Raw genomic sequence first — 14,103 nt, forward strand, 5'->3', positions numbered from 1 at the left:
CAGGCAACAAGCAAAGCAGCTATCATTCTGACACCGCTCTGCTTACCTTTACCAGCAAGCTTTGCCCACATTGTGGCTGGCAATGTGCACGGGGGTTGTGCATATGGTAAGGCTCTTTTAAATGTGAGCATATGTAATGGCTTTCTTGCAGCTGGCATGTGGCATGAGTAATATCTACACTAGGCCCCCCCCCCACTTCCTAACTCAGAGTGCAAAAGGAGGAGTTTATGGTTAAAACTGCCTTAAGTCCTTTTAACCAAGACACCAAAAAAAAATAGTTTTCCTTTTGCTGTGTCTACAAAACTGTTTCATTTCAAGTTACTCCAAATGTCTAACTGATTCTTTGTGTACACATAATAGCTTTGTTGGATTTCAAGTTTCCTGACAACGGTCTCCGCTCTGGACATTAATGGAAAGTCTCAAAAGGAGTGCTCCATTAATACATGTACAGTGTATCTGATATTCTTCAGACCCACTGAAGAGAGTAATTGAGCTAGGTGAGTGGCTTTTTGATGCACTACTTATGGTTGGCAACCTTCAGTCTCGAAAGACTATGGTATAAGCCTACAGCACCTGGTATTCCCAGGTGGTCTCCCATCCAAGTACTAACCAGGCCTAACCCTGCTTAGCTTCCAAGATCAGACGAGATCGGGCATGTGCAGGGTAACAGTTGCTTGCACTACTTATAGCCCAGAGCAAAACGAAAATAGTGACTGTTTCTAAGGGCTTATCTGCACATACAATCGGAAGTGTGTTCAACTTGTTTGTTTCATGGTGACAGCACTGTGTACAGTAGGACAATCCCACTCCACTTATCCCAATTCCACAGGTTTAAAGTGGCCTCTCATCAGCCCTCCTTTGGAGTTGTGTACAAGAGGATACAATTTCTGAAGAAAAGAGAGACACAAATTTCTCAGCCTTAAGGCACCCCTGCCTCCTGAAATAAAGCATGGCACCTGCGGGGAAGGCCTTAGCAGCAGTGCCCTCCCCCCGTGTGTGGGATGCTCTCACTGAGGAGGCTCACTTGGAATCTACCCCATATCTTCTCTCTGCCCTGCAAAGACCTTCTTTAATGTTTCCAGACCTTCTTAAATACCAACAGATCTGTTTTAAACTGTGCCGGTTTTATTATTGTAGCAATTTCATGACTGAATTTTGCTTTGTTGTTGAATTTATTTTAAAGAGCTGTAATGCTGCTTCTTTTAAAAAAAAAAACAAACCAGTGCAAATAAAACAAACTACATAATTGTTTTAAAAGAGGGGTGTTAATCAAAAAGCAGGACGTCATCTTTATACAAAGTATCCAACTGTTCTCGACTCTCAGGAAGTGGATAATCTTCAGCATGGTATTTCTTAAAGCATGAAAACTTTATCATTTTAATTTAGGCTAGTGAAGCATCATCATGTATAAGTGGAATGTTGAAAAAAAATTAGGAATAATGTCTAAAAGTGATAAGAATTCAAGCTTAATATGATTGGGACCAGACTAAAAGAAATAGACATTTAAAAATAGCTGTTAAATTGATATTTCAAACTAATATTTAAAAGCTACACAAAATCCTGTTCAGGAGATCTTGCACACTGACCCCCTCCCCCCCAGGCTGCTAAAAGGTATCATTAAAATTATTCCAAATGATACTAAATTGATGCCTTACACAGTATTTACTTTTTGACTTGTATTTTCCTTTAATATGAGAAATGCAAGTTGTAAACCACATAACTTCACAATCTTACTGAAAATGTTAGGACTGCAGGTAGTAAGGTCCAGATGCTTAGCTAGCTAACTGGCACCTAGAATTCTAGCTGCAGAATTGGTTTTATTTCCTCAAAAATTATATATCAGGAGAAAAAGAGTTCAGTTAGTTCCAATCCTTTTCCAGTCACATAGTAAGTGGCTTATTACGATGGTAAGACTTTGGGTGCTGTGGGCAAAGGCACCCACCAGCACCTGGAACCAGTGACTGGCGCAGAATCATCAGGGAGCTGGAACCCCTTCCTTAGGAGGAAATGCTATAACATTTGGGACTTTTTAGTTTAGGAAAAAAGAGACTTAAGGGAGACATGATTGAGGATGATAAAATTACTAGAAAGAGAAGTATTTTTCCCTCTTTCACAACATCAGAACCAGGGATCATCCAGTGAAACTGGCTAATGGGAGACTTAGGATGGACTAAAGAAAGTACTTGTTCACCCAGCAAATAATCTATAGCAGGGGTGCCCAAACCCCGGCCCTGGGGCCACTTGCAGCCCTTGAGGCCTCTCAATGCAGCCCTTAGGGAGCCCCCAGTCTCCAATGAGCCTCTGGACCTCCAGAGATTGGTTGGAGCCCACACTGGCCTGACGCAACTGCTCTCAGCATGAGGGCGACTGTTTGACCTCTCACGTGAGCTGTGGGATGAGGGCTTCCACCACTGCTTGCTGTTTCATGTCTGTGATGCGGTAGTGGCAGCAAAGGAAAGGCCAGCCTTGCTTTGTGCAAGGCCTTTTATAGGCCTTGAGCTATTGCAAGACCTTCATTCATTCATATGTTCATCTTTAATATATTCATTTATGTAAACTTATGTAAATTTATTCAAATTTTAAATGTAAATTAATTCTTTTTCCCCCCGGCCCCCGACACACTGTCAGAGAGACGATGTGGCCCTCCTGCCAAAAACTTTGGACACCCCTGATCTATGGAATTTGCTACCATAAGATGTGGCCACTAGTCTGGATAGCTATAAAAGTAATTAGTTGGTGGATAACATGGCTATCAATGGCCAATAGGCATGATGGTTATATACCAGTGTTTCTCAATCAGTTGTAGTCGTACCACTAGTGGTACTTGAGGTGGGGTCCAGTGGTGCATGCAGGAGCCCTAGGCCCCTGATGCCTGGCAGTGAGACCAGCAATGAAACGTGACAAGCAGCACTAGGAGGCTCAGCTCTGGGAGAAGAGCTCCAGCATGTACTTTTTGCACACTCAAAAAAAGCCCTCCTGTCCACCCTGAGGTTCTCACAACTATTTGTCTAATCATGTCTGGCTTCCCAATCCGGGAGAAACTGGCAATTACATCATCACGTTACTTCTGGTGGTACTTCAATAGGTGGACCATGTGAAGTGGTACAGTGGAGGAAAACAGTTGAGAAATGCTGCTATGTGCTATCTCCAGGTTCAGAAGCAGAATGCATCCGAGTACCAGTTTTTCAGGATTAATGGTGGGAGAGGAGTATGCCTTGATCTGCTGCTTGTGCACTTTCCAGGGACATCTGATTGGCCACGAGAAATAGGATGCTGGTCCTTTGGCCTGAACCAGCAGGGCTCTTCCCACGTTTAGGGTAACCCTCACCCTAGGACACTGCAGATGGGAGCTCTGGACATCTGCTACCCTCCTATACACACACAGCCAGATCTCCTAGCCATCAACCAGTAAGAGAGAAGAATGTAAGTTTTTTGTTGTTCCTCATGAGCACCCCCTTCCCCCAAATCTCAGGGAGGCTGTAACGTGGTTTGGTGGCTTTCACACAGACTCCACCAGAAATAGAATTACTTGAGGTCACAGCAGTTTAGGAAGGATATGAAACGGGAAATGATGCCTTCTGCTATTAATGTAGACCTCAACAGAAGATCTTTTGGAAGGCAAAACATATGGAAAACTGAGCTCATCCATTAAGCGGCAAAGTTCTAATAGCCAAGTTGTAAAACTGGGTGGAAAAACACTTTCAATATCTCAGTGGGTTAGTTGATGATTTATAGTATTCGCTCGCCCCAGAATTCCCAAGCTACTGGCAACACAAATAAGACGATTGTACTACAAAGTTAGCCATTAGCAGGCAGAGTCTCAAAACATTCATTTTAAAATAAAGGTTTTATTGTCAGGCCATTCCATAATGTCCAACTCGGCAGTCTTTTAAAGTTAATGGTAAACTCCTCCTGGCTTTGGACAAGTCACATAGTTTAAAGAAGTGTTTTGTTTTATAAATCATCTGGGCATCAACACTGCTTAAAAACCACAAAATGGGTAAAAAGCTTCCACCATTCCTATGTCCCATATATCACACTGCACTCATCAAAATCCCAAAACAGGGCTACCAGGCACACATTTAATTGAAGAGAAGTTTCCCCGTTTCTAGATTTTACCCCAAAGAGCAGAAAGTTCACATTTCTGTAAGTCAGGATTTTCTTTTTTAATCTTCATACAACAGACACCACATAAAAAACATAGCAGTTTCATATAAAAGAACACCCCACAACCACCCACAAAACTCCTGTTATTATAATGTACAATTAAATGTCTCACAGACCTCATTTTCTCCAGATTATACCCTAAAAAGGAAGCAAATCCCCCGCTCCCACCGACAGCTGCTGCAATCACAGTTTTTATAAATAGGCCAGCTTCTAGACCAACAATTCCACAGAAGGGCCAATACACTCAAATTTCCTTGTGGTGAAGGCCTTCCCGGGACCAACTCTTGCAAACTAGTTCAACACGTAAGCAGTTGTTACAACTACTCAATCCAGTGCTCTTAACAGCTTCACAAGAGGCAGAAGACAGAACAGTGGCTGAAACTATTGAATCTCCACTTGCCTTTAATAAGAAAAAAAGTCTTATCAAAAATAAGTTGGGGGATGCTAGTCATAGTCCTTTGCTCTCCTGCCTCCCTTCCTTATCTATACCATCTCTGGACAGTGTTTTATTCTCAAGAAAACCCTGTGAGTTATACACATACCTGTGAGTTAGGTTAGACCAGTTAAGTTAGGTTAGACTCAAACTGTGGGTTGGGATCCACTAGGTGGGTTGTGAGCCAATTTCAGGGGGGTTGGTACCACCTAGTTCAGCTGCCACTGAAAATACAGAGCTGAAAATACAAATACAGAGCTGCTGGGCAGGGTCAGCTCCCGATGGGAGAGAAGCATGGTGCTTTGCCCTGAATAGGTGAGAAGATAGATGCTCTGCCCTGAATAGGTGGAAAGATGGGGCAATGGAAAGGGGGGAAGGCTGTGTGGTTGGAGAAGAATCCAAGGGTGCATTCTGCTTTGACTTCTGAGCTGGAATGTCTGAACAGCACAAGCGCACAGTGTAACGGGACCTTTGGCTGATCGAAGCTTAGGTTTGAAGCCTAAATCAATGACATCATTTCTGGTCATGACCTCACTTCCTGTGGGTCCCAACAGACTGTCATTCTAAAAAGTGGGTTCCAGTGGTTTGAGAACCACTGGGTTAAATTGAGAGATATGACTGAGGTTGCAATCCAACTTTCCAGGACTGACATAAGGGCAGTGCAACTTCAAGGTAAGGGAACAAACATTGTCTTACCTTGATGAGGCCTCCATGACTGCTCCCCAACTGCAGGGTGCAGCACAAGCCCCGCTGGCACAGGTATGCCAGTGCTGGAAAGATGGTTAGGACTGCACCCTAAATCAAGGCCACCTAGTGAGCTTCCTAACTGAGGGGGTTTCTAAGGTCCAAACATTTTGCAGATCTACACAAGGGCTCTCCACACTGGCACCACAAATGCAATATTATGCTTTCTTAGAATAATTAAGAAAAAAATTACATCCTTCATTACATGCTATCTTGTTTCTTGTTCCAAAGTTTTGTAGCCCTTCATTTTATAGTTCCAAAGCTATTTCACATTAAATAGTGCAGGTAACTCAAGAAAGTAATGCAGCAATCCTATACACACTGGGAGTAAGCATCACTTAAACACAATGGGACTTGCTTTTTGGGTAGACATGCATAGGATTACCCAGTAAGTAAACTTTCCTACTTCCAAAATGTGCTCTCAAACCAGTCAACAGGTGCACAGCTGACACACAGGTGCTGGCTCACAAAACTAACCTTTTTATTTTTATTAGCTTTGAACCACAGAAAGCTGAACCCATTTCAATGGGATCACAGGCTCTCTGAAGCATCCAAAAGGAGAACACTTTCACCCTATGTAAACAGTTTCCTGCCATGAAAGGGAAGCTTGTGGTTCTTAAAGAGCTGTGAGGAAACAGTAAAAAAAAGGCAATGTTAATATAGCCTAAAAAGACCATTCAGCTGCTGCTTATTAGCCCTGCAGGTTTCTCTTTTACTAGGAAAAGCATGCAAACCATATGTAGACCTTTTTATTCTTTAGATTCATGCAGACCCCGGGCTTGTATGCACAGGGTCTAGAAGTGTGATAAATGTAATGAAAGAGACACTGAAGACTCTCTTGGGGCGTGAGAAGCCTCAGCATTATTTTAGTTTAAAGCAATTGTAGCACCCAGCACTGACTGACTCATGGGCAGAAATTATTTCCATAACCATCTTCTCCAGATGATTTCACTTGAATCAATGCCACTCCAAGTAAACTCTATCAGTCTTGTGGCAGTTGGGAGAAAGTCCTCTGGCAGCTAGCAGAAAGTTTCCTAAAATGAGGTGACTAAGAAATGGCATACGCAACTCCGGAGGATTTCTTCTAGCTGGGGAGGGAGGGAAGGTAATTATGTAATTAAGTACAAACTATATGACACATATTCCAAAGATTTTTTTTAAATTGCAAGCAGTTTAAATTCAAAACACAACAGATACTAAACATTTCATTTTAGATCACTGGAGACATGGATATGATCCACAGACCATATGTAGATATCAACAGCTTCTTATCTCTCTGGCACATCCCTATACTACGTATCATCACAGAGTAACTCATACAGGCCTCAGCGTACTGGCCTCTCTAGTTCCTGGGGCCATGACTCAAGGTATCACCCTCCCAGTGCCTGACCTGGAAGTAACTGTAGTTATGTGACAACATCACCGTCTCACTCAGCTTGCCACCACAGTTCCTTTTCCTGCACCCTCCTACAACTGCTCTGACTGGCTCTGAGGGGAGTGCAGGAGAAGGTACTGAGGTGACAAGGAAACCTCCTTGCCGCCACAGTAGCTTCACCTGCACCCCCTTTGCAATGTCTTACCCCATCACAGGTCCACAGCCAGTTGTGGGCCTAAGAGAGGGTGAGGCATCCCTGATAACCCCCTGAGGCATGGTACCATGGCTGTACCCCCAACCCCCTTAGCTACGCTAGCGGAAAAAATCGCCCCCATTATAAGTGGTGAGACTGCAACTCAAGCTGCAAACCGATACTCACTTATTAGTGAATAAGCCACAATAAACTCAATAAAATTTACTTCTGAGTAAACATATACAGGCTTGCCCTGATAGACATTTAAATGAACTGCTACTTTTCAGCAAGGCCCCAAGTCATAACATGAAGAACTCAAAAAATTCTCCTCCTCCACTGTGAGAAGATGTACAGACGATAAGATAGATTGAGGCAGGTGTCCAGTAGTGCAACAGCCAAATTGCAACCACTGCTTTTGCTATGCACATGTACGCAGAGACTATCCAGGGCATGTGCTATCATAGTGCTTCATGCCAGAATCGACAGGAACTGTCAGCTCTGTTCTCCTTGGGGTGACAAAAACCGCACCCCTGCTCATGTGATGCAATGAAACAGTCAGTTTATTTGCCAAGAAGAGATGGTCTGTCATGGTGCCTATTGACATCGTCTTTACGATGAGAGCGCATGTTAGTTGGCTCACACATTATATCACATAGGGAATGGCTACGGCTGAAGCTTCAATTTTCAGTCTCAGCAGTATTTAACTCCAGCCTTTTCCACTGCCCTATCTCCAGAAAACTATTCTCTATACCAGGGGTGCCCAAACCCCGGCCCTGGGGCCACTTGCGGCCCACGAGGCCTCTCAATGCGGCCCTCAGAGAGCCCCCAGTCTCCAATGAGCCTCTGGCCCTTCGGAGATTTGTTGGAGCCCGCACTGGCCTGGCGCAACTGCTCTCAGCGTGAGGGCAACTGTTTGACCTCTCGCGTGAGCTGTGGGATGAGGGCTCTCTCCACTGCTTGCTGTTTCATGACTGTGATGCAGTAGCGGCAGCAAAGGAAAGGCCAGCTTTGCTTTGTGCAAGGCCTTTTATAGGCCTTGAGCTATTTCACGACCTTCATTCATTCATATAAGTTCATCTTTAATGTATTCATTTATGTAAACTTATGTAAATTTATTCAAATTTTCAATGTAAATTAATTCTTTTTTTCCCTGGCCCCCAACACAATATCAGAGAGATGATGCGGCCCTCCTGCCAAAAACTTTGGAAACCCCTGCTCAAACAGCTCAAACAGCTGTTACTACTCACAACTATCACTTGGCTACTAGAGTGGTGTGGTAAAGAGAAGTAATACAAAAACAAAATACCCACTGGTGCTCCATTCTGGAGGCTTCATTTTCTTGAAAAACACAGGCCTTCTTTGTCATATCATCCACCACAGAATTTTTACCCACTTATTATCTCTTGCCTAAAATAGACAGGGTGACTTTCAGCCTAAAAATGACATTGCCCTTCCTTGTTCCCTGCAGGCTTTCCTCCAAAGGCCACAGACATTTCTTCAGTATTGCTAGCTATGTTCAGAGTTTTATTTTATCTGGATGCTTCTTGTTGCATTCTTGTACATTCAGATCTCATATTTAATTATGTGAAAGCTACGTACTTCAAAGCCCAAAGGGAGCGCATGCCCTTTTTTCATTGTTATTTCTGAGCTAAACGCTTTTCTTTTCTTTTTGTTTCCTGAGAAGACTGTAAGATTCAATAAAAACAACACTAAAGAAAAATGATCCACACTAGACCAAAGAATGCTCAGAAAAGTAGGAAATAGATCTTTTCGAAAGATGGGGTCCTGATCATGTCAAATTGTGAACTGAATTATGTCTTTAAGACCTATCCTGCTGCTCTACTCCTCTGTTAAACTTCTTTCATCTCCAGAAAACTAGCAACCCAGGCCAGTTAGCTATTTACCAGTCTAGGACCTTAAACACCACCCTCAGTCCTTTTATATCCTCAGGCCACCTGAGCAGATAGCTACAGATTTTAAAATACTTAAGTGGGTTGTTTTCTTTTTAATTCAGCAGAATATGAAATAGAGCATTCTAACTATCAGCACAGTTCCACCTCAATCCCCTGCATGGCAAAGCAGTGGCACTGATGTGGTTTCCGCTGCTTCCCATGTGAAATTTTCAGTTGCTGGAGATCTCCTTGGGGTAAGGCAGTGGTTTTCAGACTAGGGCATCACGATGCCCCAGCCTGAGGGCCCTGGCCTCTTTCCCCTTAAGGAGCAGGGGCAAGAGGGAGGCAGGGAGAAGGCAGCGGCGCGATCCCCAGGATTGTGCTGCTCAGGAGGGCTGCAGGGACTGGGTTGCACTCACTCATCCCTGCAGCAGACTGTTGGAGGTGTGGGGAGCCTTGTGCAAGCATCTGCAGGGCTCCCCAGGTCATCAGAAGTGAAAGTGGAGCGATCGCGCTCCACTTCCGCAAAATCGGAAGTGGAGCACAAACGCTCCACTTCATTTCTAACTAGCTAGGCAGCCCTGCAGACACTCGCGCAAGGCTCCCTACACCCCCGAAGGCTGCTGCAAGGACTGGTGGGGGCAACCCAGTCCCTGAAGCCCTACTGAGCGGCGCGATCCTGGGGATCACATCGCTGCCTCCCCCCACCCCCGCAAGGACTTACAGCGGTGCAAAATCTCCTAGAGAGTTTGAAAACCGCTGGGGTAAGGAAACATTTTTCCCTTTGTCATCGGATAAGCCTCAGCAGCCACTATGGGCCAGTTCAGACCTGCACCAGCTTGATTGCTGCTGCAAGTCCACTTTGACCTGCGAAGGCTGATCAGGCGCGGCAAGGTGGGTTGGCATTCGCCGCCCCCCTCACCACCGAGCTCCTCCCTGTTCCACCCACTGCTTCGTTCAACTCCCTCCCTGCCCCCCCCTCCAACCCCCTGCATGGGCTTACCTGCTCTGGCGTGTCTCTGTGGGACTGCTGGCACACAGGAGGCCATTCTGGCCTCCCTGCCAGTGGGCCTGCTATGCTAATTGGCAGAGGCTGCTTTGCAACTGCCATAAAGCAGCCTTCGCTGGCATAACAGTTATAGCAGCAGCGGAGGAGGTTAGGACTGGAGCATAAATTTCTTCAGCCCTCTGCCCAGATCAAGCATATTCTAACCTACCACTTCCACAATTTCTGCCTGGTCCTCTTTTTTCTCTCTCCTTCCCACTTTCCCTTGCACTTTCTTACCCCCTTTCTGCATTCTCTGTCCTGTTCCTCCTTTCAACCCACATTTGTCCACACCTTTCCACAGCCCACAGCCCCTTCTCTAACATACTTATCCTCTACTTTGCCTGCCCGTAAAATCTCCCATTCACTAGACCACTGGATTCCCATCACTTCTATACACATCCTTTCCTCACCCAAAGACTTCTACATTTCTCACAGTTTACCTTAGCTTCTAATCCCTTTAGCCAGGGGTGTTAAAACACAAGGACCATGGCTGGATACAGCCAGTGGAAGTTCTTTATATGGCCCATGTGATAACTGGGCTCTCCCAGCACCACAAAGCTGCTTCTGCTGAGACTCTGGGAGGGAATGATGGGAGGAGGCCTCAAAATGCACAGAACATTCCCTGTGAGGGAAGGGGCAAATCAAGAGGAGTAAGGGAGGGAGATGTTGCTGAGGCCCCAGAAGAGTCCAATTATCATGAGAGCCACCCTTTCAGCAGCACCACTTCAGCCAAGGCATCACTTTGTATAACAGCTCTTAGCTACAGGGCTACCAAGTAATGCCTTGGCAGAAGCAGCACTGCTGAAAGGGCAGCCCATGTGATAATGCAGCTCTCTCAGCATACTTGGGCTCTCCCATGTCTTGAAAATACGATCAAGATTTGTATATTTTATCTTCTCTCATTTGCAGCCAAGTTCCTACTCCAGAATGAAATGTTTATTACTGGCCATAATCTGCTTAATGACATAACTTCCTGCTTAATGATGGCCCTCAGTATGTGCCACAAATGGTATTTGGCCCACTATATGAAACAAGTTTGATACCCCTGACATAAGCTATTTAGGGGTGGGTCCTGCTATTGTTTTAACCCCAGAGAAGCACTTCCTTCCCTTCTTACCTGGTGCTAAGACCTAGAATGAAAACCGAGCCCTTGACTGGACTAAATATTGGCAAGATTCTGATTCATTTAAGATAAATGTATTTCAAATGGTCAGTGGAAGATATGTGCTTTGTGATCAAACTGTTCTGTGACAAGGCAGATAGAACAACATGATGATGAGTCATGACTATTCTGTATGGTGGAGGAAGACACCAGTAGTTATGATAGGCAAGGAAGTAGCGGTCTGGTGATATCAGAACTCAGCATCATTGAAAATGTACATGTAGCCCGGCCAGATTGTATTTTCAATTATCTATGGAGGAAAGAGAACACTGAAATAGAATCAGCGCTGTGCAAAACCTGCCCCAGCAGTCAGAGCTGAACAGTGTGCAGAACAGCATGTTTCCAGCCAAGACTGAACATAAATAAACAGAAGCAGCTCTTTCACTAAAGGGAAACCCCTTATTCTTTCCCTCAGCCAATAAAATGTCACCTAAAATGGTATCATTCAAAATCAGTTTGCATCCTGACAGATATAAAAAGGCATGCCTTGCTCTGCCCATTTGTTTCTTAACAAAAGGTATATTATTATTTATTCATCTGTGTAGCCCAACTATTGTTTGTTTTTAATTCCAGCCCAGTGCTATGAAATTGCAAGTTTAAATATGTATACATTTAAATTAAACAGTATATGCAAATGAACATGAATCATATTTGTCCTACCTGGGAAAACTGAAAATCTATGTACTAAGAGCAAACTGCCAAGTCCTGCAGGATGGGCATAAATAACTCACAGAGGATGCACTGACCTGGTTCAGGGCTTAAACAACTGAAAGCTACAGTCAGTATTGCTTTACTAGGACCAATCAGATATACCAAACATTGTGAGAAACCAGCTTCCGAGTTTTCCAGAAATCATTAGTTTAAAACTCTTCATCAGGTTGGATAGTAAAGAAAACAAAGGGTAAATCAACCAACTAAACTTTATCTTTTCCAAAAATAGAGGTACAATCAGTATTGCTTCTTTGTCTCTGTAGCCCTACATGCACTCTGAAACCAGCACCTTAAAGAAGCAAATCAACTTTGGTCTGAGTGACTCAGCCAATGCTCCATCTTAGGACTTTTATAATACTGTGAGGTTTTGGAGCTTTTCCACCATACACAGCTTCCCGGGTCCTGTTTTGCTTTACCATCTCGCCTAATAAAAAGTTCTTGAGAGTCTGAAAACTTGCTGCTGACAACTTTATGTCTTCTGGTTAGTTCTAATAAAAGTATTACTGGGTTAAAGCTTTAGGATTTTTGTCTAATGGATTGACATGACTGTCTACAGTTTTTAAATGAAGCTGCTCACTCTGCATATGGCCAGAAGAACAGCTGTGGCAATATCTGCTGGGCCAAAGCCACCTCCTCCTCCTGTGGCAAAGTACTGATACAGCTCCACTGCAGTCATACAAGCATGTGGGGATTCCATTGTGGCCGCTGGAGGGACTAGGCAAACCCATGACTCAGGCAGAACACTGTCAGTTAACAGTATCTCTTGGATGGGGGTGAGAAAGAAAGAGAAGACTGAAGTAAGATGCCAGCTAGCATCTGGTGAAAATAAAATCCTGAAGGAACTCCTGCACAAGACTTGTCTATGGAAAAGCTCAGCATATGTTTCATCATTAGGTACCCAGCCTGGCAACACAGGAGGCTGAAAAAAGCAAGAAACCTGAATGTAAGCATGAATCAAGTCCAGTTTAGAAGCAAAGCCCAGAAGAACAGCAGCAAATGACTACTCAGGATGGGGGCAAGGAGAATGAAGAACTGATGAATGCAGCTAGTCCTGAATTCTGCCTTACATAAGAACAATGATGCATCTCGTTCATTGGTGGAGTCCTAGGCCACTGACTCAACACCTGCCTTACCTCTTCAACAGAATGTGGCAAAGGAAGACTACTTTAAACATCAGGGCACAATCCAAACTGCACCCTAGGCTGGTGCAAGTCCCCTGTGCCAGCCTCTGGGTGTCGCAAAAGTGATATAAGGCACTTTTGCTTCACTGCAGGAGGAGGTAGGCTGGCGCGTGGATGTGCACTGGCCTCCAGAGGCCAAATCCTACCGCACTGGCGGGCAGGTAAGTTCATGCCAGCCTGCCTCGGCCAGCATAGGGGTTCAGGAGGGCAGGAGGAGGGTGGAATGGGGACATTCTGGGGGGAAGCAGGCCATGGGCAGGCCAGGAAGGCGTAGTGCCAGGATCCAGCACTTAGGCCAGATTCTAACTCCTCTCCTGGGCGATCCAGCCTAGCACCAGGATGCTCAGATATGCACCACCTCTTTAGATGGTGCAGATCTGAGTAGCCCCATTTGGGCCACTGCCGAGTGACATGGGGTAAGGAGAATTGATTCTCCTTGCCCAGGGTTGCGCCGCAACCAGTCCAAACCATGCACTGGATACAGCACAGGCTAGCTGGCCCACCTGTTCAAGCACAGGATATTACCAAACTGTAAGTTTGCCAAATAGGTTTATAGATACATTTAGGATTCTGTGTCAGTGCTATTGAAAGGGACTGAGCAGACATTTGTAAAATCAGTAGGGACCACAGTGTTCTTCCTGATGGGTTATCCTGTTGCCCCTTCTCCCAAACACTTATTCCTAATAAAACAAACTTTAAATTTTTCGTGAAGTTGAACTTATTCAAGCTGAAATGTCTTGACTTTTTGAATTTCTCTCTCATTTTTTTAGGATGCAAAGAGCACCATTTTCTATTGAATAAAACACAATATTCCAGTTAGTGCTCCATCGTTATAGCAATTGCTGTGTGCACTATGTTTGCAGGAACAATTCTTCAATGTTTATATCCAAACTGGTGAAGGCAGAACAACAAAAGTCTCACATCTTCCTAGTCCATTTCACTCTGTGGACGTTAGAGACCCGATCCATGCCACATCTTGCACATTGCAATGTGAGTGCTCGGCTTTCAGCATGTGGGAAGTGACTGGCAAGGGATGGGGAAGAAAAGAGGAGAAGGGCTGCATGGTGTTCCTGCTGTTTGTAATTGTCACAGAAGGAGAAACATAGCCAGATTTCCCCACCCCACCCCCAAAAAAAGCAGCAAACAACAGCTCAATTATCTCCACACAGCAAGGAGGACAATCAATTATCCCTCTTT

General features: G+C 44.6%; 1 protein-coding gene and 1 pseudogene across 1 annotated transcript in view; both read right to left on the reverse strand.

The window, feature by feature from the left end:
- The window catches only part of PDE5A (phosphodiesterase 5A), an 85,613-nt gene that overhangs the window by 48,390 nt on the left and 23,120 nt on the right, over window positions 1-14,103 (reverse strand). The window lies entirely within an intron of this gene.
- Window positions 562-678, reverse strand: LOC136656250 (5S ribosomal RNA; annotated as a pseudogene).

This window comes from Tiliqua scincoides, chromosome 6, assembly GCF_035046505.1.
Source record: "Tiliqua scincoides isolate rTilSci1 chromosome 6, rTilSci1.hap2, whole genome shotgun sequence".
NCBI lineage: Eukaryota > Metazoa > Chordata > Lepidosauria > Squamata > Scincidae > Tiliqua > Tiliqua scincoides.